At 41.5% G+C, this 25965-nt stretch overlaps 1 protein-coding gene and 1 pseudogene across 7 annotated transcripts in view; one reads left to right on the forward strand and one right to left on the reverse strand.

Annotated features, from left to right (window-relative positions):
• Positions 1 to 25965, reverse strand: part of LOC118854607 (glyoxylate/hydroxypyruvate reductase B-like) — a 75017-nt gene that overhangs the window by 17867 nt on the left and 31185 nt on the right. For 2 of the 7 annotated variants that reach the window (XM_036764964.1, XM_036764956.1), the window contains exon 1: positions 5458 to 5705. The exons of 1 other annotated variant lie outside the window; for it this stretch is intronic. The gene's annotated coding sequence lies outside the window, so the exon portion shown is untranslated. Of the gene's footprint in view, positions 1 to 5429; positions 5706 to 16711; positions 16875 to 20428; positions 20556 to 25965 lie in introns of those variants that run through there. 4 more of the 7 variants (XM_036764963.1, XM_036764952.1, XM_036764945.1 and 1 more) reach the window with 3 other exon arrangements.
• LOC118835586 lies at positions 5909 to 8775 on the forward strand (annotated as a pseudogene).

Raw genomic sequence — 25965 nt, forward strand, 5'->3', positions numbered from 1 at the left:
TCCTTCATCATTTCTTACACACTTTTAGTATTCCATAACATCCATACAACATAACTTATTCAACCATTCCCTAATTGGTGGGCATCCCTTCAGTTTCCAATTCTTTTCCTCCACATAATACAGCTACTTTAAATATTTTTATGCATCTAGGTCTTTTCTTCTTTCTTTGACACCTTTGGAATATAGATCCAGTGACTGGGTCAAAGTGAAAGGACAATTTTGTACCTTTTTTTGCAAAGCCTACTGTTTTCAAGAAGAAGAAGAGACAACACCATAGCCAATGACTTTGTGTGACACTGAAAGGAAACAAGCTCCACAGTCACATGGCCAAGGGGGAAAAGCCTGACAGCATAGAGAGGAGCAATATCTTGAAAAGACCACATGCCCAGTAACATTGTTGCCCTGACCAGGTGTTCCCTAAGGATGTGCCTCTCCTCATACCACCTACACTCTTCCCACTAATAGTGTGTGTGTGTGTGTGTGTGTGTGTGTGTGTGTGTATTTATGGAGGGGCAGGTGTGTGTGTGTGTGTGTGTGTGTGTGTGTGTGTGTGTGTGTGTGTGTATGTGTATTTATGGAGGGGCAGGCTTCCCACTAATAGAGTGTGTGTGTGTGTGTGTGTGTGTATGTGTATTTATGGAGGGGCAGGCCCCAAGTTTATCAGGAAAATGTTTTATTGCAGCTTTTCTCACTGATGGTACTTTATTAAATTCCTTTGCTTATGTGCCCCCAAATGGTTAAAGATATTCTATATCACCAACCAAGGCTGAAGAGGGCTAGAGATGGGAACAGGCCCTGAGATGGGTATATAAGATCTGAAGTTGGTGTTTGACTTTTGGGGCTCACTCATGGAAGGAATGTTGAGACTCTGGGCAAGCCACTGTAACTGCCCCCCACCCCTGGCTTTGCTAACCCAGACCCATTTGTTCTTGTCTAGTAACTATGTATTGTGATTTGATCAGACAAGGTCTGTCTCTTGATGTTTGTAATTTCTGTTTGTATTTGCCCTGAAGTTCAGGGGGCTGATCTTTCCTCCCTGAACTAAGTGAATGATATATGTATGTTTAACTAAACTGAGATTGTTAACCCCTTAAAGTTGCTTTCCTTAGAAAAGCAGATCAAAGAACCTATGCTAGCAGCCTTCTTGTTGTTGGTCTTGTGTTGGTCTTTCACCCCCAAACTAGCCGCTAGCCAAACTGTTGCTACAGGGCTACAGGCTCCAAGACAAGTCAACTTCATCATAAAATGTTTGCACACCTCAAGACTTTCCACGGGATGAGTCAACCCTATACTTTTCCCTTTTGCCCTAAGTTATGGATATCTCCTCTCTGAATCAAACCAAACATAAGCCCACCCTTCATCTTCATGTTAAACTAATCACAGTCTTAATTTAGTTTTCATCACTGGTGCCTTAAATAACCAACTGCATAAAAGAGCCTCTCCTGTCCGAGGGGTCCTTGGCCATTGAGGGGCCTTGGATCCCACTTACTGGCAGTTGCTTGCTTGCTAATAAATTGGTCATGCTCTGAACTTTGTACCTCAGTTTCTCTTTATCACAGTTTTGTTTTTTTTTTTTTACTGTGAAACAGTTCCGCAAACGGAGACAGAGATTAAATGAACTGCACCTGTTTTAAAGTCCTGCCTCTGAGAGGTACACCTGTGTGTCCCTAGATAAGTCATAAAATTATTAGTGCTCTAGGTCAGAAAAGTGGACCAGTAAACCGTACGTAATGATAAGGATCCCTGCAGCTGCATATTGACTTAGGAACCACATATATTTACCCTATTTCTCTTTTTATTAATACAGCAACACATTATAACCTAATAGGAACTACGTTTTAATCTAATTCAGACACACACATAGGAATGCTGTTGGACAACTCTTTACAAACAAAATTGCAGAGATGATACTAATTGCATCAGTAGACAGAATTCCCTTACCCTAGTATTTCCTATTTAAGTCATGCTCAAGGCATTGTGCTAAATACTGGGAGTACAAAGAAAGGCAAAAAAGGGGACACCATTCAAACAATTAGCCACATCACAGATATAAACAGGATAAATTGGAGGTAATCTCAGAAGAAAGGTACTAGCATTGAGGAAGATTGGGGAAGCTTTCTTGCAGAAGGTGGAATTTAAGTCTTGAATGAGGTCATGAAAGCCAAGCGGCAAAAACAAGGGAAAAGTTTCCAGGAAGAGGGAAAAGACAGTGGAAAAAAAGCAGAGTTGGGAATTAAAGGTGTCTTGTTTGAAGAATATCAAGGAAGCCTGTGTCAATAGGTGCAAAACACATGGAGGGGAGTAAGGTGTAAGAAGACCTGAAAGGTAGGAAGGAGCCAGATTATGAAGGGAGTAAATGAGATATGTTATGTAGAAATCACAGAACCTGGCAACAGATTGGATATGTGCGGGAGGGGTGAAAGTGAGGAGTCAAGGATACCTACATTGGGAGCTTGGGCCCAAGTTACTCAACAAGGATGGTGGTTTCCATGACAAGAATAAGGAAGTTTGGAAGAGGGGGAGTAAAGTGTACAAAGATTGGAAAGGTAGGAAGGGGCTAGATTGCAAAGGGCTTTAAATGCCAATGGAATTCTATTTGATCTTGGAAACAACAGGGAGCCAGCCACCAGAGTTTTTTGGGCAGGTGGGATGATGTGATCAGAACTGGCTTTAGGAAATCATTTTGGCAGCTAATAAACATTAACTGCTTGTCATTTAAAACTCTTCGCAGCTTGGCCCTTTCTCACCTTTCACTCTTCTTACACATTATTTTCTTTTTCATATGCTTTGATCTAGCCTTACTGGTCCTTCATGCCTGGAATACAAACTTTCTTCTCCTCCACATCTTGGAACTCTTAGTTTCTTTCAAGATTCAGCTGAAATGCCCATTTCCAAGTTAAGGTTCTTAATCTAGGGTCCATGAACTTGTTTTTTAAATAGTTTGATAACTGTACTTCATTATAATTGTCTTCCTTTGTATTCCTATGTATTTTTAATGCCTTTAAAAACATTATTCTGAGAACAGGCTTCACCAGACTGCCAAAGGGATCTTTGACACAAAAAAAGTTAAGAAGCCCTGCTTTACGTGAAGCTTTTCCAACTGATACAGCACTTTAGATTTTTCAAAAAGTACTTTACATATGTTCTCTTATTTGATCTTCAAAATAACTCTGAGATAGGTATTACTATTATATCCATTATTACAGAGAAGGAAACTGAGGCTGAGAGGTCATTGATATGTCCAGTGTCATACTGGTATTAAGGGTCTGAATTCAGGTCACCCTAATTTTGGGCAGTTAGGTGATACAGTGGTTAGAGCACCGGACCTGGAATCAAAAAGACTCATCTTTCTGAGTTCAAATCCAGCCTCAGACACTTACAAGCTATGTGACACTGGGCAAATCATTTAACCCTGTTTGCCTCAGTTTCCTCATCTGTAAAATGAGCTGGAGATAACAAACCACTCCAGTATCTTCACCAAGAAAACCCCAAATGGCATCCTGAAGAATCAGACACAAGTGGAAAATGACTGAAACAACTTTCTGATTTAAGTTCAGAGCTTTATCTTCTATCATAGCTCTGGCTGCTATTGTTCTCCTTCCCTAAAACTTCTATTAATTTTGTTTATATGTGTGTATGTATGTATGTATGTGTATATACATACACATAGACATATATATGTATGCATGTATGTAGCCTGGACAGTATCTTCGAAGAAATTGTCAAAGACAACTGCCCAGAGGTCCTAGAACCAGAGGGGAAAATAGTCATTGAAAGAATCCACCGATCACCCAGACCCCAAATTGAAAACACCAAGAAATATTGTAGCCAAATTTCAGAATTATAAAGTCAAGGAAAAAATATGCAAGCAGCCAAAAAGAAACAAGTATTGTGGAACTACAGTCAGGATCAAGCAGGATTTTTCAGCTTCTACATTAAATGACAGGAGAAATTGGAATATGATATTCTGAAGGGCAAAGCAGCTTGGACTACAACCAAGGAAAAACTACCCAGCAAAACTGAGCATAATTTTTCAGGCAAGGAAATGGACATTCAATGAAATGAGGGAATTCCAGACCTTCCTGATGAAAAGGGCAGAATTCAATGGCAAATTTGATCTTTAAATTCAAAGCTCAAGAAAGACATAAAAAGGTAAACAGGGGGAAAAATTCCCACAAACCTTGTTAATCAATAAGGGCAAATTGTTTACATCCTTATATAGGATTATACTCTTTTATATACGTTATTTCATATATATATATACACACACATATATATATATACACACACATATATATATATACACACACATATATATATACACACACACACATTATATATGTCAGTCTTGGGAATAGTATAGTTATTATGACAATTGAAAGGGATATACATAGACTGTGGGTATCAGCATAAAATAACTGATATAATGATAAAAAACATAATTAAGAGATGTAAAGGGAGAATTCTGGGAGAAGAGGTAAAGAGGTATTAGAAAAGGGTAAATTACATGAAATGAAGAAGCACAAAAACACATAGTAGAGGGAAAGACAGGAGAGAGAAGAGTAGTATATGAGCTTTACTCTCATTGGATTTGGTGCAAGAAGAGAATAACATACTCTGAAAAGTATAGAAATCAAACTTGTCCTATAGGCAGTAGGAGGGGAAAGGGGAAATAAAAGGCGGGGGGGGGGGTGTAGTCAGAAGGGAGGGAGGAAGTAGCAAGGAGAAAAGGGTAGGATAAGGGAGGGAAATCAAGAGGGAGGGTAAATTGAGTTAGACGGTGGTCAAAAGCAAAACTCTTTTGAGGAGTGGAAGGGGGGAGGGAGAAATAAAAGCATAAATGGGAGTGGAAACAGGATGGAGAAAAAGACACAGATAGTAATCATAATGGTGACTGTGAATGAGATGAACTCTCCCATAAAATGGAGGCAGATAGCAGAATGGATCAAAAACCCAAATCCTACAATATGCTGTTTACAAGAAACACATTTGAAAAAGGGGGATACACACAGGGTAAAAGTAAAAGGATGGAGTAGAATATATTGTGCTTCAGCTAAAGTAAAAAAAGCAGGGGTAGCCATCCTGATCTCAGACAAAGCAAAAGCAAAGATAGATCTAATTGAAAGAGATAAGGAAGGACACTATATCCTGCTAAAAGGCACCATAGACAATGAAGCAATATCATTATTTAACACATATGCATCAAGTGGTATAGCATGCACATTCTTAGACGAGAAGTTAAAGGAGTTACAGGAAGAAATAGACAGTAAAACCATACTAGTGGGGGACCTCAACCTCCCCCTTTCTGAACTTGATAAATCTAACCTCAAAATAAACAAGAAAGAAGTCAAGGAGGTGAATAGAATTTTAGAAAAGGCAGATATGACAGATCTCTGGAGAAAACTGAATGGAGATAAAAAGGAATATACTTTTTTCTCAGTGGTATATGGCACATACTCAAAAATTGACTATGTGCTCCGTCTCCTGCTACTGCTCCAGCGTCTGCTCTTCTCGTTCCTCCCGCTCCCACTCGTGCTCCTGCTCCCGTTCGCCTCGGCGCGGCCCGTCCGCCTGCGTCGGGCTCCGCAGCAGCCCAGCCCAGGAGCCTCGTTCTTCCGTCCGGCCGTCCGCGGGCCCTGAGGAGGCGCGTGGCGCTGGCCTGGGCCGTTGGCTAGTCGAGAGGAGCCGAGCAGAGCCGGGCGGCGGCGGCGGCGGCGGCCGGCCCCTCCCCTCCTGCTCTTGGGCGGTGCGCGCGTCCTGACGCGCACGCGCAGAGGCCTGTGACCGAGGCCGCGCCTGTGCCCGCGCGTGAGCGAGTCCCACGGCCTAGGCCTCGGCGGCGGGAGCGCGAGCGGAGCCGCGTGAGGCCAGGGCCCAGCTGCGGCAGAGAGCGCGGCACCAGCGCGGGATGGCAACGTCGGTGGCGGCGGCCGCGGGCAGCCCCGGCTCCGGGGACGGGCCCGCGGGCGCCGACAAGCGGGGGCCCGGGGGCCCTGGCGGGGCGGCTGCCTCGGCCTCGGCCGCGGCCGGGGGGCCTTCAGGGCCGGGGCCTGCCGCCGCCTCCTCTTCATCCTCCGCGGCCGCGGGGGCGGCGGCGGCCTCGGGAGGGGGCCCCTCGGGGCCTGCGTCCGCCGCCTCCTCGGCCTCCAGCGCCGCGGGCCCCACAGCCTCCTCGGCCTCGCGCGCCGCTGCGTCGGGCGGGGGCGGGCCAAGCGAGGCGGCCGAACTGCTGGAGCACTGTGGCGTGTGCAGGGAGCGTCTGCGGCCCGAGCGGGAACCGCGCCTGCTGCCCTGCCTGCACTCGGTGTGCGGCCAGTGCCTGCTGCTCGGGCCCGCCTCCGCGCCAGGCGGTGCCACCGGCACGGCCGTCGGGCCTGCCGCTGCCAACAACGGGGGCGACGGCGCGGTGGTGGATTGTCTGGTGTGCAAGCAGCAGTGCTTCGCCAAGGACATCGTGGAAAACTACTTCATGAGAGACAGCGGCGCCAAGGCGGCCCCGGACCCCAAGGATGCCAACCAGTGCTGTACCAGCTGCGAGGACAACGCCCCCGCCACCAGCTACTGTGTTGAGTGCTGAGAGCCCCTGTGTGAGACGTGCGTGGAGGCTCATCAGCGGGTCAAGTACACCAAGGACCACACTGTCCGTTCCACTGGTCCCGCCAAGTCCCGCGATGGGGAGCGTACCGTCTACTGCTCAGTCCACAAGCACGAGCCCCTGGTCCTTTTTTGTGAGAGCTGTGATACCCTTACCTGCGGGGATTGCCAGCTCAGTGCCCACAAGGACCATCAGTACCAGTTCCTGGAGGATGCTGTCAGAAACCAGAGGAAGCTCCTGGCCTCCCTGGTCAAACGCGTGGGGGACAAGCATGCCACCCTGCAGAAGAACACCAAGGAAGTGCGCACTTCGATCGGCCAGGTGACAGATGTGCAGAAGCAGGTACAGGTGGATGTGAAAATGGCCATCCTGCAGATTATGAAAGAGCTGAACAAGCGGGGCCGGGTGCTGGTCAGTGACGCCCAGAAGGTGACGGAGGGGCAGCAGGAGCGCCTGGAGCGCCAGCACTGGACCATGACCAAGATCCAGAGGCACCAGGAGCACATCCTTCGCTTTGCCTCCTGGGCCCTGGAGAGTGATAACAACACAGCCCTGCTGCTGTCCAAGAAGCTGATTTACTTCCAGCTACACCAAGCCCTCAAGATGATTGTGGACCCCGTGGAGCCCCAGGGGGACATGAAGTTCCAGTGGGACCTCAACGCTTGGACCAAAAGCGCCGAGGCCTTCGGCAAGATTGTTTCAGAGAGGAGTAGTCCTGGTTCCATGGCCCCTCCCAGGCCTCCTGGCAAGCCTGGAGGAGGGAATCAGGCCATGGACCTGCAGGAGGGCTATGGGAGCTATGGCCCAGATGACCCCTACAGTGCTGAGCCCAATGTGTCCGGAATGAAAAGGTCCAGATCTGGTGAGGGGGAAGTGAGTGGCCTCATGCGGAAGGTGCCCAGGGTGAGCTTGGAGCGCCTCGATCTGGATCTGACAGCAGACAGCCAGCCCCCCCCGTCTTCAAAGTCTTCCAGGGGACCACCAATGAGGACTACAACCTCATTGTCATTGAGAGGGGGGGCCAGCCAGGGGCCCCTGGGGGGCCTCCTATGCCACCCATGGCCATGGTTAAGGAGGAAGAGACAGAGGCTGCCATCGGAGCTCCCCCAGGGGTGGAGGGACTGGAGACAAAACCGCTGCTGCTGCCTCCCCTGGAGGCCTCGGGGCCTGAGGGCCCCCATCTGGCTTCCCCCAGCGGCAGCACCAGCTCTGGCCTGGAAGTGCTGGGAGGTCCTGACGCGGCTGCCGCCGCTGCAACAGTGGCCACTGGTGGCCCTGGAGCTGTGGATGACAGCGCCACTATCTGCCGTGTCTGTCAGAAGCCAGGAGACCTGGTGATGTGTAGCCAGTGTGAATTCTGCTTCCATTTGGAGTGTCACCTGCCAACCCTGCAGGAGGTGCCTGGGGAAAAGTGGAGCTGCTCCCTGTGCCAGGAGGTGGTGGATTGTAAAGATGAGGTCCCACTTCCTGGCCCTGAGAGTGTGGCCTTGACTGCCGATGGGGACACCTGCCCTGCCAAGCTCTCACCTACTAACCAGCAGAAGTGTGAACGTGTGCTGTTGGCTTTGCTCTGCCACGAGCCATGCCGTCCCCTGCACCGACTGGCCACAGACCCCACGCCCTCTGCAGAGCAGCCCGGCACCCTGGACCTCACTCTGATTCGTGCTCGCCTCCAGGAGAAACTGTCACCCCCATACAGCTCCCCGCAGGAGTTTGCCCAGGATGTGGGCCACATGTTAGAGCAATTCAACACACTCACTGAGGACAAAGCTGACGTCCAGTCGATCATTGGCCTTCAACGCTTCTTTGAGACTCGCATGAACAAGGTTTTTGGGGACACCAAGTTTTCGGCTATTCTGGTGGAGCCCCTCCCTCCCCCTATCCCAGGCCCTGGCCTGGCCCCTCCAGAACTGGCGGGGGGCCCCAGTGATGGTAACTGAGCCCCTACCTTACCCCAGAATGGCTCCATTGTCCCCTCACTCATTCCTTCCTTCACCTGTTGGTCCTTCTGTATCCTATCCCCAGATGCAGTTTTTACTTCTCTCGATTTAATAAAAACGTAACCCAGGAGACAAAGTCCCACAAGTCACACAGACCCAGAGCAAGCAGGGTGTCCTGGGAGTCCCTGGCATGGGGCTGGTTGGTGGGCATGGTGGCTTTGTGGGCTGCCCTGGCCAAAGCAGAGCCCCACTTCCCCTTAGCGCGAGGCTTCTCTTGGATGCAGGCAGGCCCCCCCCCTCCCCAGCTTACAGCCCAGGAAGGGGAGAGGACCCCAGCCCAGAGGCTCCCAAGGGTCCTTCCCCCTTCTGTTTAGACTAGACGAGTCTTCCCTCTTAGGGCCCATATACCTGCTTCCAACCCCCAAGGTCTGAATGGTTGGAAGTAGGGTTAGTTAGGCAATCTCTCCCTGGAGAAGCTGGGGCTTGGAAGGGGCTTTGGGAGCTGCCATGAGTTTTCTTTGTCGTCTGCTTCTTGTACTGAGCTTGGAGTTCACTGAAAACACCCATCCAACCAATAAACTTGCCAGCCATTGCCTCAAAAAAAAAAAATTGACTATGTACTAGGCATAAAAACCTCACAATCCAGTGCAGAAAGACTGAAATAGTCAATGCATCCTTCTCAGATCATGACGCAATAAAAATTACTTGTAATAAAGGACCATGGAAAGATAAACTAAAAATTAATTGGAAACTAAATAATCTAATCCTAAAGAATGAGTGGACCAACGAACAAATCATAGAAACAATTAATAACTTCATTCAAGAGAATGACAATAATGAGACAACATACCAAAACTTACGGGATGCAGCAAAAGCAGTTCTTAGGGGAAGTTTTATATCTGTGAATGTTTACATGAATAAAATAAAGAAGGAGATCAATGAACGGGCCTTGCAACTGAAAAAGCTAGAAAAAGAACAAATTGAAAATCCCCAATTAAATACCAAATTAGAAATACTGAAAATCAAAGGAGAGATTAATAAAATTGAAATCAAGAGAACTATTGAACTATTAAATAAAACTAAGCTGGTTTTATGAAAAAACCAATAAAATTGATAAACCCTTGGTAAATTTGATTAAAAAAAAGAAAGAAGAAAATCAAATTACCAGTATCAAAAATGAAAAGGGTGAACTCACCTCCAATGAAGAGGAAATTAAAACAATAATTAGGAATTATTTTTTTAAATTTCTTTTTTTTAATTTTTTTTAATTTTTAGCTTACAACACTTGGATCTACATAATTTTGAGTTCCAGATTTTCTCCCCTCCCTCCTTCCCTCCCCAAGACGGCATGGAATCCCATATAACTTTGACATATAATTTTGCATTGATTTACACACTAGTCAAGTTATGGAGAAGAATTGTGATCAATGAAATGAATCATGAGAAAGAAGGAACAGGCCTAAGAAAAACCAACCCAAAAACAAAAACAAAAGAGAGAAAAAGAAAAAAGGGGGGGGGAAGGCTAGCATGAAGTGTGCCTCAATCATTCATACTTCATAGTTCTTTCTCTGGATGTAGATAGCATTCTCCATCATGAGTCCTTTGGAGTTGTCTTTGTACCTTGTGTTGCTGAGAAAAGCGAAGTCTGTCAGGGTTGGTCCTCATAGAATCCATATATCTGTGGTTGTGTATAATGTTCTCCTGGCTCTGCTCCACTCACTCAGCATTATGTCATGTAGGTTTTTCCAGGTTGTTATGAAGTCCGTATCATCCCCATTTCTTATAGCACAATAGTATTCCATTACCTTCATATACCACAGCTTGTTCAGCCATTTCCCAATTGATGGGCATCCCTTTGATTTCCAATTCAGAGCTACCACAAAAAGAGCTGCTATAAATATTTTTGTACATATGGGTCCTTTTCCCGCTTGTGTGATCTCTTTGGGATACAACCCTAGAAGTGGTATTGCTGGGTCAAAGGGTATGAACTTTTTTATAGCCCTTTGGGCATAGTTCCAAATTGTTCTCCAAAATGGCTGGATCAATTCACAGCTCCACCAGCAATGTAACAATGTTCCAATTTTCCTACATCTTCTCCAGCATTTATCATTTTAATTAGGAATTATTTTGCCCAATTTTATGCCCATAAATTTGACAACCTCAGGAAAATGGAGGAATATTTACAAAAATACAAATTGCCCAGTTTAACGGAAGAGGAATTAAATTACCTAAATAACACCATCTCAGAAAAAGGAATTGAACAAGCCATCAATGAACTCCTCAGGAAAAAATCTCCAGGATCAGATGGTTTTACATGTGAATTCTATCAAACATTTAAGGAACAATTAATTCCCATGCTTTATAGACTATTTGGGAAAATAAGTGAAGAAGGAGTCCTACCAAATTCTTTTTATGACACAAATATGGTACTAATACCTAAACCAGGAAGAGTCAAAACAGAGAAAGAAAATTATAGACCAATTTTCCTAATTAATATTGATGCAAAAATTTTAAATAAAATATTAGCAAAAAGATTGCAGCAACTTATTAGGAGAATAATACAATACAAACAGGTAGGATTTATTCCAGGAATGCAAGGCTGGTTCAATATTAAGAAAACTATCAGCATAATTGATCATATCAATAAAAAAAACAGCAGAAACCATATGATTATCTCAATAGATGCAGAAAAGGCTTTTGACAAAATACAATACCCGTTCCTATTAAAAACACTAGAAAGCATAGGAATAAACAGAATCTTCCTTAAAATTATAAATAGCATCTACTTAAAACCATCAGCAAGCATTATATGTAATGGGGATAAGCTAGATACATTCCCAATAAGATCAAGGGTGAAACAAGGATGTCCATTATCACCCCTATTATTCAATTTGGTACTAGAAATGTTGGCTGTAGCAATGAGAGAAGAAAAAGAAATTTAAGGAATTAGAATAGGTAAAGAAGAAACTAAATTATCACTTTTCGCAGATGATATGATGATTTACATAGAGAATACTAAAGAATCAAGTAAAAAACTACTTGAAATAATAAACAACTTTAGCAAAGTTGCAGGATATAAAATAAACCCACATAAATCCTCGGCATTCCTATATATTACTAACAAAGCCCAACAGCAAGAGATAGAAAGAGAAATTCCATTTAAAGTTACTGTAGGGGGGGCGGAGCCAAGATGGCGGCGGGTAAGCAGGAACTAGAGTGAGTTCCGTACCGAGTCCCTCCAAAAACCTATAAAAAATGGCTCTGAACCAATTCTAGAACGGCAGAACCCACAGAACAGCAGAGGGAAGCAGGGCTCCAGCCCGGGACAGCCTGGATGGTCTCTGGGTGAGGTCTATTCCACACGGAGCTGGGAGCTGGGAACGGAGTGGAGCAGAGCCCAGCCTGAGCGGCATGGAACAACCAAACTTGGAGTCGGGCGGATGGGGCCCCTAGGGCCCTGATTATGTGAGCTGCAGCAGTTACCAGACCCCTCGACCCACAAACACCAAAGACTGTGGAGAAGGTTAGTGGGAAAAGCTGCAGGAGTGGAAGGAGTTCGCGGTTCGGCTTCCACCCCGGGGGCAGCGGAGGTGGGGCAGCTACAGCTGTTGTTACTTCCAGCTCCAGGCCCACCTGGTGGGAGGAATTAAGTGGCGGATCAGAGCAGGAGTGCACAGCCTGCCGAAGATCTAAGCCCAGTCCGGGTTGGGGGTTGGGGAAGGAGCAGTGCTGGTGTGGCAGAGCTGGCACCTCCCCCCCAAACGTGGAACATAGAACTCGTTAGTCTACAAGCAGTCATACCCCACTGAAAAACTCAAGGGTCAAGTTAGTTGGTTGGGAATATGGCCAGGCAGCGAAAACACACCCAGATTCAGTCTCAGACTTTGGATTCTTTCTTTGGTGACAAAGAAGACCAAAACATACAGCCTAAAGAAGACAACAAAGTGCAAGAGCCTACACCAAAAGCCTCCAAGAAAAACACGAACTGGCCCCAGGCCAAAGAAGAGCTCAAAAAGGAGTTGGAAAAGCAAGTTAGAGAAATAGAGGAACAATTGGGAAGAGAAATGAGAAGGATGCGAGAAAACCATGAAAAACAAGTCAATGACTTGCTAAAGGAGACCCAAAAAAATACTGAAAAATACACTGAAGAAAACAACACCTTAAAAAACAGACTAACTCAAATGGCAAAAGAGTTCCAAAAAGCCAATGAGGAGAAGAATGCCTTGAAAGGCAGAATTAGCAAAATGGAAAAGGAAGTCCAAAAGACCACTGAAGAAAATGCTACTTTAAAAATTAGATTGGAGCAAGTGGAAGCTAGTGACTTGATGAGAAATCAGGATATTATAAAACAGAACCAAAGGAATGAAAAAATGGAAGACAATGTGAAATATCTCATTGGAAAAACCACTGACCTAGAAAATAGATCCAGGAGAGATAACTTAAAAATTATTGGACTACCTGAAAGCCATGATCAAAAAAAGAGCCTAGATACCATCTTTCAAGAAATTATCAAGGAGAACTGCCCCAATATTCTAGAGCCACAGGGCAAAATAGAAATTGAAAGAATCTATCGATCACCTCCTCAAATAGATCCCAAAAAGAAATCTCCTAGGAATATTGTCGCCAAATTCCAGAGCTCCCAGATCAAGGAGAAAATACTGCAAGCAGCCAGAAAGAAACAATTTGAGTATTGTGTAAACCCAATCAGAATAACCCAAGATCTGGCAGCTTCTACATTAAGAGATCGAAGGGCTTGGAATGCAATATTCCGGAGGTCAATGGAGCTAGGATTAAAACCTAGAATCACCTACCCAGCAAAACTGAGTATCATGTTCCAAGGCAAAATATGGATTTTCAATAAAATAGAGAACTTTCAAGCTTTCTCAGTGAAAAGACCAGAACTGAATAGAAAATTTGACTTTCAAACACAAGAATCAAGAGAAGCATGAAAAGGTAATCAAGAAACGGAAATTGCAAGGGACTTACTAAAGTTGAACTGTTTTGTTTACATTCCTACATGGAAAGATGATGTGTATGATTCATGAGACCTCAGTATTAGGGTAGTTGAAGGGAATATGCATATGTTTATGTATATATATAAGTGAGTGTGTATGTATGTATATATCTATGTATGTATGTATGTATATATATATAGATGTGTTTTCATATATATATATATATGTAAAGGAGAGAGAGCAGACACAGGGTGAGTTGAAGATGAAGGGAAGATATCTAAAATAAAATGAAATTAAGGGATGAGAGAACAACATACTGAGAGAGGGAGATAGGGAGAGATAGAATGGGGTGGATTATCTCGCATAAAGGTGGCAAGAGGAAGCAGTTCTGTGGGAGGAGGGGAGAGGGCAGGTGAGGGGGGAATGAGTGAACCTTGCTCTCATCGGATTTGGCCTGAGGAGGGAATACCATACATACTCAGATGGGTGTCTTACACCACAGGAAAGAAGAGGGAGGAAGATAAAAAAAAAATAAAAGGGGGGGGATGATGGAGGGGAGAGCAGATGGGGGTGGAGGTAATCAAAACAAACACTTTGGAAGGGGGACAGGGTCAAGGGAGAAAATTCAATAAAGCGGGATGGGTTGGGAGGGAGCAAAATGTAGTTAGCCTTTCACAGCATGAGTATTATGGAAGGGTTATACATAATGATACATGTGTGGCCTAGGTTGAATTGCTCAACTTCTTGGGGAGGGTGGGTGAGAAGGGAAGAGGGGAGAGAATTTGGAACTCAAAGTTTTAAAAACAGATGTTCAAAACCAAAGAAAAGTTTTTGCATGCAGCTAAAAAATAAGATACACAGGCAATGGGGCGTAGAAATTTATCTTGCCCTACAAGAAAGGAAGGGAAAAGGGGATGAGAGGGAAGGGGGGTGATAGAGGGGAGGGCTGACTGGGGAACAGGGGAATCAGAATATATGCTATCTTGGAGTGGGGGGGAGGGTGGAAATGGGGAGAAAATTTGTAATTCAAACTGTTGTGAAAATCAATGCTGAAAACCAAATATGTTAAATAAATAAATTTAAATAAAGTTACTGTAGACACTATAAAATATTTGGGAGTCCACCTACCAAGACAAACCCAGGGCCTATATGAACACAATTATGAAACACTTCTCACACAAATAAAGTCAGATCTAATTAAATGGAATAATATCAGATGCTCATGGTTAGGCCTAGCTAATATAATAAAAATGACAATTTTACCTAAATTAATTTATCTATTCAGTTCCATACCAGTCGAACTACCAAAAACTTATTTTACAGAGCTGGATAAAGTAATAACAAAATTCATCTGGAAGAACAAAAAAGTCCAGAATATCAAGGGAATTAATGAAAAGAAATGCTAGGGAAGGTAGCCCAGTCATACTAGATATCAAACTGTACTATAAAGCAGCAGTCATCAAAACTACCTGGTACTGGGTAAGAAACAGAATGGTAGATCAGTGGAATAGTTTAGGTACACAAGACGCAGAAATCACCAACTATAGCAATCTACTCTTTGTTAAACCCAAAGAATCCAGCTTCTGGGTTAAGAATTCACTATTTCACCAAAATTGCTGGGAAAATTGGAAAATAGTATGGCAGAAACTGGACGTAGACCAGTATCTTACACCATATACCAAAATAAAGTCAAAATGGGTACATGATTTAGGAATAAAAGCTGATACTATAAGCAATTTGGGAGAGTAAGGAATAGTTTACCTGTCAGATTTATGTGAAAGGGAAGAATTCATGACCCAACAAGAGATAGAGAGCATTATAAAATGCAAAATGAATAATTTTGATTATGCTAAACTGAAAACTCTTTGTATAAACAAAGCCAATGCAACAAAGATTAGGAGGGAAGCAGAAAATTCAGAGAAAATCTTTACAACTAGTGTCTCTGATAAAGGCCTCATCTCTAATATACACATATACTGAGCCAAATTTATAGGAATACAAGTCATTCCTCAATTGATAAATGTTCAAAGGATATGAACAGGAAGTTTTGAGAGGAAGAAGTTAAAGATATCTATAGGCATATGAAAAAATGCTCTAAATCACTACTGATTAGAGAAATACAAATCAAAACAACTCTTAGGTATCACATCTCTCCTGTCAGATTGGCTAAAATGACAAAACAGGAAAATGACAAATGCTGTAGAGTATGTGGGAAAATTGGAACATTAATACATTGTTGGTAGAGTTGTGAACAGATCCAGCCATTCTGGAGAGCAATTTGGAACTATGCCCAAAGGGCCATGAAAATGTACATATCCTTTGACCCAGCAATACCCCTCCTAGGGGTATATGCCAAAGAGATCACACAAGTGGGAAAGGGACAAAATGTACAAAAATATTTATAGCAGCTCTTTTTGTGGTAGCAAAGAATTGGAAATCAAGGGGATGCCCATCAGTTAGGGAATGGCTGAATAAGTTGTGGTATATGGATGTAACGGAATGCTATTGTGCTATAAGGAATGGGGAAGATATGGACTGCATAATCACCTGGACAGACCTAGACATGATCTGATGCTGAGTGAGAGGAGCAGAAACAAGAGAACATTATACACAACCACAGACATATTGATTCTGTGATGACTAATTTTGATAGACTTGGCTCTCCTCAGCAATACAAGGCTCAAAGACAGCTCCAAAGGACTCATGATAGAAAAAGCTAGCTACATCCAGAGAAAGAACTGTGGAATTTTAATGCAGATTGAGGCAAACTATTTGCTCTCTTTTTTTTCCTCTTTTTTTTGTTTTGTTTCTTCTCTTTCATGATTTATTCCATTTGTCATAATTCTTTGCAACTTGACTATATTGTAAATAATTTTAATGCTAAGGTTTATATAGAATATATATTGGACTGCATGCCGTCTTGGGGGAAAGGGAGAGGGGAGGGAAGGGAAGAAAATTTAAAACTCAAAAACAGTGGAACTGAGTGTTGTAAACTAAAAATAAAAATATCTAATTAAAAAAAAGAAAAGGAAGCTTTACAGAATAGCAATTCACAGTACCATGTATAACATATTTTCTGTTTTACTGTGTCTATAGAAATGCCCAAAATATTGGTTTTTCATCAAATTCATGAAATTTTTTTAAATGTAAACACCATTAAAGAAAAAATAAAAAAGTGATTGTCAATAGTTTGCATTTCTAGTTTAAAAAATTGTTAATACCTTTTGGCCGTTTATTTGTTGGAGAATAACTCTTGTTCTTACATGTCATGGATTCCAAGCTTTATGAAAGATGTTTGCTGCTAAGATTTCTTTTTCCTTTCTTTCATTCATTCATTTATTCATTCATTTTTTTTACCAAGTAGCATTTTCTCCCTTATTGTACCTGCAGAGATTTGATTCATGTAAAAGCTTTTTAATTTTAATATAAGAAAAATTGCTTATATTCTCTCTTATGCTAACCTCTATCCCTTGTTTGCTTCTGAAGTCTCTTTTTTTTAGAACAAATCATTATAATCTCTCTTTTTTATTTTATATATATAGTTTTCAGCATTGATTTTCACAAGAGTTTGAATTACAAATTTTATCCCCATTTCTACCCTCCCCCCCACTCCAAGATGGCATATATTCTGGTTGCCCTGTTCCCCAGTCTGCCCTTCCTTCTGTCACTGCACTCCCCTCCCATCCCCTTTTCCCTTCCCTTCTTGTAGGGCAAGATAAATTTCTACACCCCATTGCCTGTGTATCTTATTTTCTAGTTGCATGCAAAAACTTTTTTTTTTGTTTTTGAACATCTGTTTTTAAAACTTTGAGTTCCAAATTCTCTCCCCTCTTCCCTTCCCACCCACCCTCCCTAAGAAGTCAAGCAATTCAACATAGGCCACATGCATATCATTATGTATAACCCTTCCACAATACTCATGTTGTGAAAGACTAACTATATTTTGCTCCTTCTTAACCTATCCCCCTTTATTGAATTTTCTCCCTTGACCCTGTCCCCTTTCGAAAGTGTTTGTTTTTGATTACCTCCACCCCCATCTGCCCTCCCTTCTATCATCCCCCCTTTTTTATCTTCTTCCTCCTTTTTTCCTGTGGGGTAAGATACCCAAATGAGTATGTATGGTATTCCCTCCTCAGGTCAAATTTGATGAGAGCAAGATTCACTCACTCCCCCTCACCTGCCTTCTCTTCTCTTCCTACAGAACTGCTTTTTCTTGCCACTTTTATGCGAGATAATTTACCCCATTCTATCTCTCCCTATCTCCCTCTCTCAATATGTTCCTCTCTCATCCCTTAATTTGATTTTATTTCTTTTAGATATCTTCCCTTCATCTTCAACTCACCCTGTGCCCTCTCTCTCTCTCTTTCTCCCTCTCTCTCTCTGTATATATATATATATATATATATATATATATATATGTATATATATATATACACACATACATATATACATACATACACACTCACATATACATATATATACATAAACATATATGTGTATATATGTGTATATACATATATACATATATATATATACACATACATATATATATATATATATATATATATATACACACACACACACACATATTCCCATCAGCTACCCTAGTACTGAGGTCTCATGAATCATACACATCATCTTTCCATGTAGGAATATAAACAAAACAGTTCAACATTAGTAAGTCCCTTGCAATTTCTTTTTCTTGTTCTTTTTCTTGATTACCTTTTCATGCTGCTCTTGATTCTTGTGTTTGAAAGTCAAATTTTCTATTCAATTCTGGTCTTTTCACTGAGAAAGCTTGAAAGTCCTCTATTTTATTGAAAATCCATATTTTACCTTGGAGCATGATACTCAGTTTTGCTGGGTAGGTGATTCTTGGTTTTAATCCTAGCTCCATTGACCTCCAGAATATCATATTCCAAGCCCTTCAATCTCTTAATGTATAAGCTGCTAGATCTTGGATTATTCTGATTGGGTTTCCACAATACTCAAATTGTTTCTTTCTGGCTGCTTGCAGTATTTTCTCCTTGATCTGGGAGCTCTGGAATTTGGCAACAATGTTCTTAGGAGTCCTCTTTTTGGGATCTTTTTCAGGAGGTGATCATTGGATTCTTTCAATTTCTATTTTGCCCTGTGGCTCTAGAATATCAGGCCAGTTCTCCTTGATAATTTCTTGAAAGAGGATATCTAGGCTCTTTTTTTGATCATGGCTTTCGGGTAGTCCAATAATTTTTAAATTCTCTCTCTTGGTTCTATTTTCCAGGTCAGTGGTTTTTCCAATGAGATATTTCACATTGTCTTCCATTTTTTCATTCCTTTGGGTCTGTTTTATAATATCTTGATTTCTCATCAAGTCACTAGCTTCCACTTGCTCCAATCTCATTTTTAAGGTAGTATTTTCTTCCATGGTCTTTTGGACCTCCTTTTCCATTTTGCTAATTCTGCCTTTCAAGGCATTCTTCTCCTCATTGGCTTTTTGGAGCTCTTTTGCCATTTGAGTTAGTCTATTTTTTAAGGTGTTGTTTTCTTCAGTATATTTTTCAGTATTTTTTTGGGTCTCCTTTAGCAAGTCATTGACTTGTTTTTCATGGTTTTCTCACATCCTTCTCATTTCTCTTCCCAATTTTTCCTCTACTTCTCTAACTTGCTTTTCCAAATCCTTTTTGAGCTCTTCCATGGCCTGAGACCAGTTCATGTTTTTCTTGGAGGCTTTTGTTGTAGGCTCTTTGACTTTGTTGACTTCTTCTGGCTGTATGTTTTGGTGTTCTTTGTCACCAAAGAAAGATTCCAAAGTCTGAGACTGAATCTGGGTGCGTTTTCATTGCCTGGCCATGTTCCCAGTCATCTAACTTGACCCTTGAGTTTTTCAGCAGGGTATGACTGCTTGTAGAGTAAAGAAAACTATGTTCCAAGCTTGGGGGGATGCGCCAGCTCTGCCACATGAGCACTCCTCCTTCCCCAGCAACCCCCAACCCGGACTGGACTTAGATCTTCAGCAGGCTCTTCACTCCTGCTCTGATCCACCACTTAATTCCTCCCACCAGGTGTGCCTGGGTCTTGAAACAACTGCAGCTGTAGTTCTGTAGCTGCCCACCTCTGCTGCCCCCGGGGCAGTGGCCAAACCTCGAACTCCTTCCACTCCCTGCAGCTTTTCCCACTAACCTTCTCTGTTGTCTTTGGTGTTTGTGGGTTGAGAAGTCTGGTAACTGCTGCAGCTCACTGATTCAGGGTGCTAGGGCACGCTCCTCCCGGCTCCTGGTCTGGTTGGTCCGTGCCGCCCATGCTGGGCTCTGCTCCACTCAGCTCAGCTCCCAGCTCCATGTGGGATAGACCTTACCCAGAGACCATCCAGGCTATCCTGGGCTGGAGCCCTGCTTCCCTCTGCTATTTTGTGGGTTCTGCATTTCTAAAATCAGTTCAGAGCCATTTTTTATAGGTTTTTGGAGGGACTTGGCGGGGAGTTCATGCTAGTCCCTGCTTTCCAGCTGCCATCTTGGCTCCAACCCTATCTGAAGTCTCTTTCTAACCAGAGATCTAGTAAATACTTTAATCCAAATTTCTAATCCTACAGGCTTTACATTCCTTTTCAGTCTGGCTTCTGGCTCAGCCACAGGACTGAAAGTCTCTTTGCTAAGTAAAGAATGTTCTTTTAACTGCTAAATAATAGGCTTTAGACAATTAATATGCAAAAATAAATAATCTTCAGTTTTTTAAGGTCAAAAGATAAGGGCACCAGTGAGACAGTATGTTATACTGTTAAAAGCTATACTTCAAAATTAGAAGAAAAAAAAGAATTTATACATATTCTTTCAGTTTAACTGAATTATAATTTAGATATTTACAACATCTGATACTGCAGTTTGGACTGTTTAGAGATTAACCTTTTTAATTTCCTACTTGTAAAATGACTTAAGTATAAAAAAAGAAAAGGAAATTACCTTTTGATGAAATTGTCTCAAAAACTTCAGAGTTCTTAAAGATGTCATCTTTGTTTCTGATTCTGTAAAGTTTCTATCTAGAGAGGAAAACAAGCTACAAAAAGAACCAAGAGAAGAAGAGGTTTATTTTTAAGGAGTTTTCTAGCAATGATTGTCAGAGGGAGGGATTTGCACTATACCCTATCATGGGGTACAAAGATCATTATTACGTAACACTGCTATTTCTTTAGTGCATGGAACATTCATTTTTTTAATTATCCACTACTTAGCCAGAAAAATAAATCAATCTTGAATCACAAACTAAAAGCAAAAGCTCTAAACCTTTAGTTGCTTTTTTTTAAAAAGAAAAATGAGATTCTATGATTCCAAGATGAATATAAGGCATTGTCTGATATTATAGTAACTCCAAGGCAATGTCTAAACAAACTGATGAAAAAATATGAAATATGAAAGTGATATCAATCCTGGAACTATTTCTGAGAGAACTCCAAAACTGAAAACTCACTGATATACAACAACCAATGCTGGTGTAGGATTAGAGAGCTGGCCTTGTAGTCAGGAAGACTGGGAATCAAGGCCTTCCTCCAACACACAATAGGCTGTGAGAGACTGGATACATTGCTTAACTTCCCAATGCTCTGAGCTCCTATTGGATATGGAAAGCTTTCTACCCAAGACTCAGAACATAAAGGATCAAGACAAACCAGCCTTGTAAGAAAAGCCAGGAGCGGTTTTTTGCCCACCAAGGAAGCCTTTCTGCTGCTACAAGGCTACCCGCTACTTTTCTAAGAGACTTGCAAAACATCTCAGGGCCTTAAACTGAAATAACACTTTCTCATTATTTTTTCCTCTCTTTTTAAAAATTCAATTTTATTTTGTTTTCAATTCAAAATCTGTCTCTCCCTATCCTCTTCCACATCCACTGAGAAGGCAAGGAAAAAAAATCTATTACAAATAAGCATAGTCCACCAAAACAAATTCTACAATTAGTCTTGTCCAAAGAGAAAAAAAGAAAAGAAAGGGGGAAAAATGTGTGTTCTTTGTGAGAACAAATCCCCAAATCTGAAATTTTTCTTAAAAAAAATATATTAGGTCATTCAGTAGAGGATAATGAGCTGGAAAGGAGGCGAGGCTCCCTCTCTTCCAGATTCTGTTCTATTATATTGGAGTTAGACAAGGGTGCTCACACACTAACCACTCATAAATAATTAAGCAAAGTTGCCAATAAGGCAACTGTAAAGCTTCAGTAAAATTTGGGTGAAGCCAAAACCCAAAGGAACCCAAAATACAAGCTTAGGTGGATCCATCACAAGTCCTGGGTGTAGTAACCCAACACAAGAATGCTTTGGGTGGATCCAAGGTCTAGAGGAAATTTAAAAAAAACCAAACCTTGTTGTCATCTCCACCATTCCTAGAGAGGTGCTGGGTTCAGGTGATATTCTGGGTGCAGATAACCTTTAATTATATAGGGTTAGATTTAAACAGTATAATAATCCTTCCTGAACAAGAGACTAAATCTTTTTTTCCCATATATACTTAAATTTGCAATCTGAGTCCATCAGTTCTCTATTTGGAGGTAGATTGCATGTTTCATTTTGAGTCCTTTAAAATTGTGGTTGGTCATTATGTTTATCAGAGTTAGAAATGAGATTCTATGATTCTAAGACAAAGATGAAAAGAAACTGCCTGAAATGATAGTAACACCAACCCAAAGGGTCTACACAAGCTAAAGAAAAAATATGAATTTAGTGAAAAAGACCTCAATCTTGGTACTATTTCTGAGAGAATTCAAAAAAAACTACCTCAAAACTTACAAATATATGAATTGATCTCTTTCAGTATTTTTACAGCACATTGAGTATGCTATCACATTCATATAACATAACTTATTCATGCATTCTCCAACTGAAGAGCATCCCCTCAGTTTCCAATTCTTTGCCTCCAGAAAAAGAGCTACCATAAACATTTTGATACATCTGGGTCTTTTCTCCTTTCTTTGATCTGTTTGGGGTATAGACATAGTTGCTGGGTCAAAGGAAAGGGACAATTTCATATGTTTTTGCAGATATTACTCTTTTCAAGAGAAAGAAATAGTACCAAAGTGTTGCACCAATTCGGCTAGCAGCTTCCGTAGGGGTCAAAGACCAACACAAGCCCAACAACAAGAACGCTGCCAGCACAAGTTCTTTTGATCTACATTACTAAGGAAAGCAGTGTTAAGGGGTTAACAATCTTATTTCAGTCCAACATATTAATATCATTCACTTAGTTCAGGGGGGAAAGCCAGCACCTGGAACTTAAGAGCAAACACAAACAAATTACAAACATACATTATAAACAGACCAAATACAATTCACAGTTACCAAGAAACCATCAACATCTGGGTGAGCCGGAAGGCTCTTAGAGCAGCTGCCCAGAGTCCTGTGCCTCCAGGAGTGAGACCCTCAGCAAATAGCTCTGTTCTTTCTTTTTATACACTCTTTAACCTTCATCAAACATCATCTGAGTGACCTGAACTCAGACTCCTACTATTGGCTCTGGTCTTGGCAACTCTCCTTAGGACCCTGAGGGCTTCACGCCCAAGTAGGCTTAGCACCTACTAGATAGGGATTTGGGCCTGGAGCTTTGCACCTAGTAAGGCTCAATCAAAGACACTTAATTAATTTATCATACTAAAACAGTAAAAAAAGGTCCCAACTTAGTTGATATCACACATAGCCAATGACTTTAAATGACCTTGAAAGCAAACAGAAGCTCCACAATCACATGCCCAAGGGGGAAAAACCTGACAGTATCTACAGGAGCAAAATCTCAAAAAGACTGTATCCCCAGGGTCAGGATCCAAGACCACCCCTGTCTTGTTACTCCTCTCTTTTTATTATTAGGAGACACTCTGTTTTCCAGAGCTAAGGTCCAGCAAGCAAACTGTGCCCTGAGGTTGGCATAACAGCAGTCCTTTGCCCTCACCCTCTGCATGAACACAGCTGCAACTGAATCACAGAACTGATCGTCCCCAACTTCAGGCAATGAGCCTGACATGAAGCTCTGCTATGAATGGAATTTTTGTCACTAGACAACCTTGCCTTACTCTTGCTGTTGTGCTTCACCATTTTGTTACATTTCCCTGTTTGATTCTTTGTCTAGCCAGAAATATGTAAATCAAGGTTTAGCCCCACTGCCTTGGGCCTCCTAGTAGAGGAAGCCCCAACATGTGTCTCATTTCCCTCTCCCAATGGAATAAAGAAAGCTTTTTGCTTATAACCTGTGTGAGCTCTTTGGTATTTTTGGAGTTAACAGTGGTTGCAAAACCTCTGTGACTCTTTGGTTATTTATTACCAGAGCTGACAGTTGGTGTCAGAAGTGGGATCAGAAAGTTAATAGTTACCTTCTGCCCTGCCCCCAGTGTGACCTGAAGCATGGTACTTACAGGAGTCCTTTGTGCTCCAGTCAATTCACACTTGGAGAGTTGCAGTGAATGATTTTCCTTTTCTGATTCCCAAGCTCCCATCTTTTTTGAGTTCTGCTCCCTTACAGCATTAAAATTTTGGTTTTCACTACTGAAAAGAGAATTTGTCTCTCTCTTCTTAGTGAAGTCTCTTGACTTCTTGGATCAGGTATTTTAAAGAATGAGCTGCCAAAGAACTTGGCTGCAGGGCATATGCATTTAGTCCATGGAACAGATACTTGCAAGTTAGGTTCCTCCTCAAGAGAGCTTTTATTTGGTCCCTCCCTGAGAGAGGTTTTGGGTTTTTAGTCCCTCCTTACGACTTTATTTCAATGAAGGAACACATCTTCAGATATTTAGAAGTGGGTACCCCTTTCCCTCAGGCCCGTAAACAAACGGCAAATGAGGATCCACCTCAGAAAACAGCAGCCTAAAGTCCATATCATGAGCCCCAAACCTTCAGATATGTAATTAATTGGCAGAAGTTGAAGACAACTGTCACCATTAGGCTTTTAAAAGGATATAATTTAAAAATAGATACTTGACAACTGTTAAATATTTAGTTAGGTGTATTTTGTTATAAAACAGATAATAATGCTGATAACAAACAAGAAGAAGAAGAAGAAGAAGAAGTGATAATAGTAAATTTTCATTTGAACACTCTTGGAGTTTATGAAAGTGTATAGGGAGGTTTAAAGATGTAGCTTCAACAAATTAATAAAACGTTAATTGTTAGGGAAACATCAGGAAAGATATTCAAGCCTTAAGTTGTGGTTAGTGAAATTTTACTATTTAAGGTAAAAATTCTTGGGACTGTAATTTACTATTGGTTTGAGTTTTGAATACAGGAATAGCTGTCTGAATTGTCATGAAGCCAATAGTAGAAAATGGCATGTGCTGCATCCTGGGGATGTATGTGCCTGTGAAAACTTTTGGGGATGACCTTGGCATGGCCTAAGCTAGGATCATCCTGACTCTACTTCTCTATTGTGCTATTTCCTTTCTAAAAAGAAAAATTCCCTACCTTGTTAATATTGAGCCTTGCTTTTGATGCCCTGTGACTATATGATTGGCTGTCAAATATGACCCATGCCTGGAATCAAACGGAGATAAGGGAGTTTATCCCTCCTGTTGTGATATGACATTGTTATGTCCCTCCTTTTCCTTTTATAGAAAACTTCTATAATCAAGAAGTTTTGTAAGTAAAATACTAAATCTATTAAATCATAGATTGATAGTAGAATACCTCTGAGTTGCTGTAATAGGATACAAGTATGAACATCTCGCAATTTTAACCTGTATTGGTGGTCAAATTATAATATAAGGATGATGTACTCCTAAGGGGAAATGATTAGACAAAGATGTAATATAAAAGTTTTCTAAATAAATAGAATAGTAAATTTTGAGAAAAGCAAAAGGATTAGACTGTTTACTCTAAGAACTATATACATATGTATATGATTGGTTTCCAAATATATCACGAAAATTCAGGCTTTGAATATTTTTTGGTGATAAATTCAGAAATTTGGATTAAGGATTTAAAGCATAAATTATACATAATGGGAAAGAAAGTGAAGGGTTTTTTTTTTCATTTTTTAAGTATCTGATAATTTTAAAAGGCAGAAGAACTTATTTACAGTCAGATCCTCATACATTAAAAAAAATTTATATTAGGTACAGGATTTAGGTAAGGATAGAAATAGCAAATGGTATACAAACTGAAATTCTCTAAGTTTCAAAATTGGAGAGCCAAATTTAAGTGATAGTACCAAATTATATTAAGTCAGAATTATCTAGAAATCTCTAGAGAGGCAGAGGCCTCTTCAGAGCTGTCCTGAGACTAAAAACCTATTGTCCCAGTTTTGTTTTGTTTTTTAAATTTAGAGATCAGACAAATACATGAGACATCTGAGACTCAAAATGTGCTGTTTAAATGGACATTAAGAATGGGTTACTAGGATACAAGAGATTTGATATTAGTTAACATTGGTGATAATTATTGTATTGCTTTGGTCTTTTGTTTCAAGACGTTTATGTTTAAGTTTTTTGGTTACCTTAGAAGCATGTAAATTTCCCTTCTCAAAACTAGTCC

This window comes from Trichosurus vulpecula, chromosome 1 (genome assembly GCF_011100635.1).
Source record: "Trichosurus vulpecula isolate mTriVul1 chromosome 1, mTriVul1.pri, whole genome shotgun sequence".
Classification (NCBI taxonomy): domain Eukaryota; kingdom Metazoa; phylum Chordata; class Mammalia; order Diprotodontia; family Phalangeridae; genus Trichosurus; species Trichosurus vulpecula.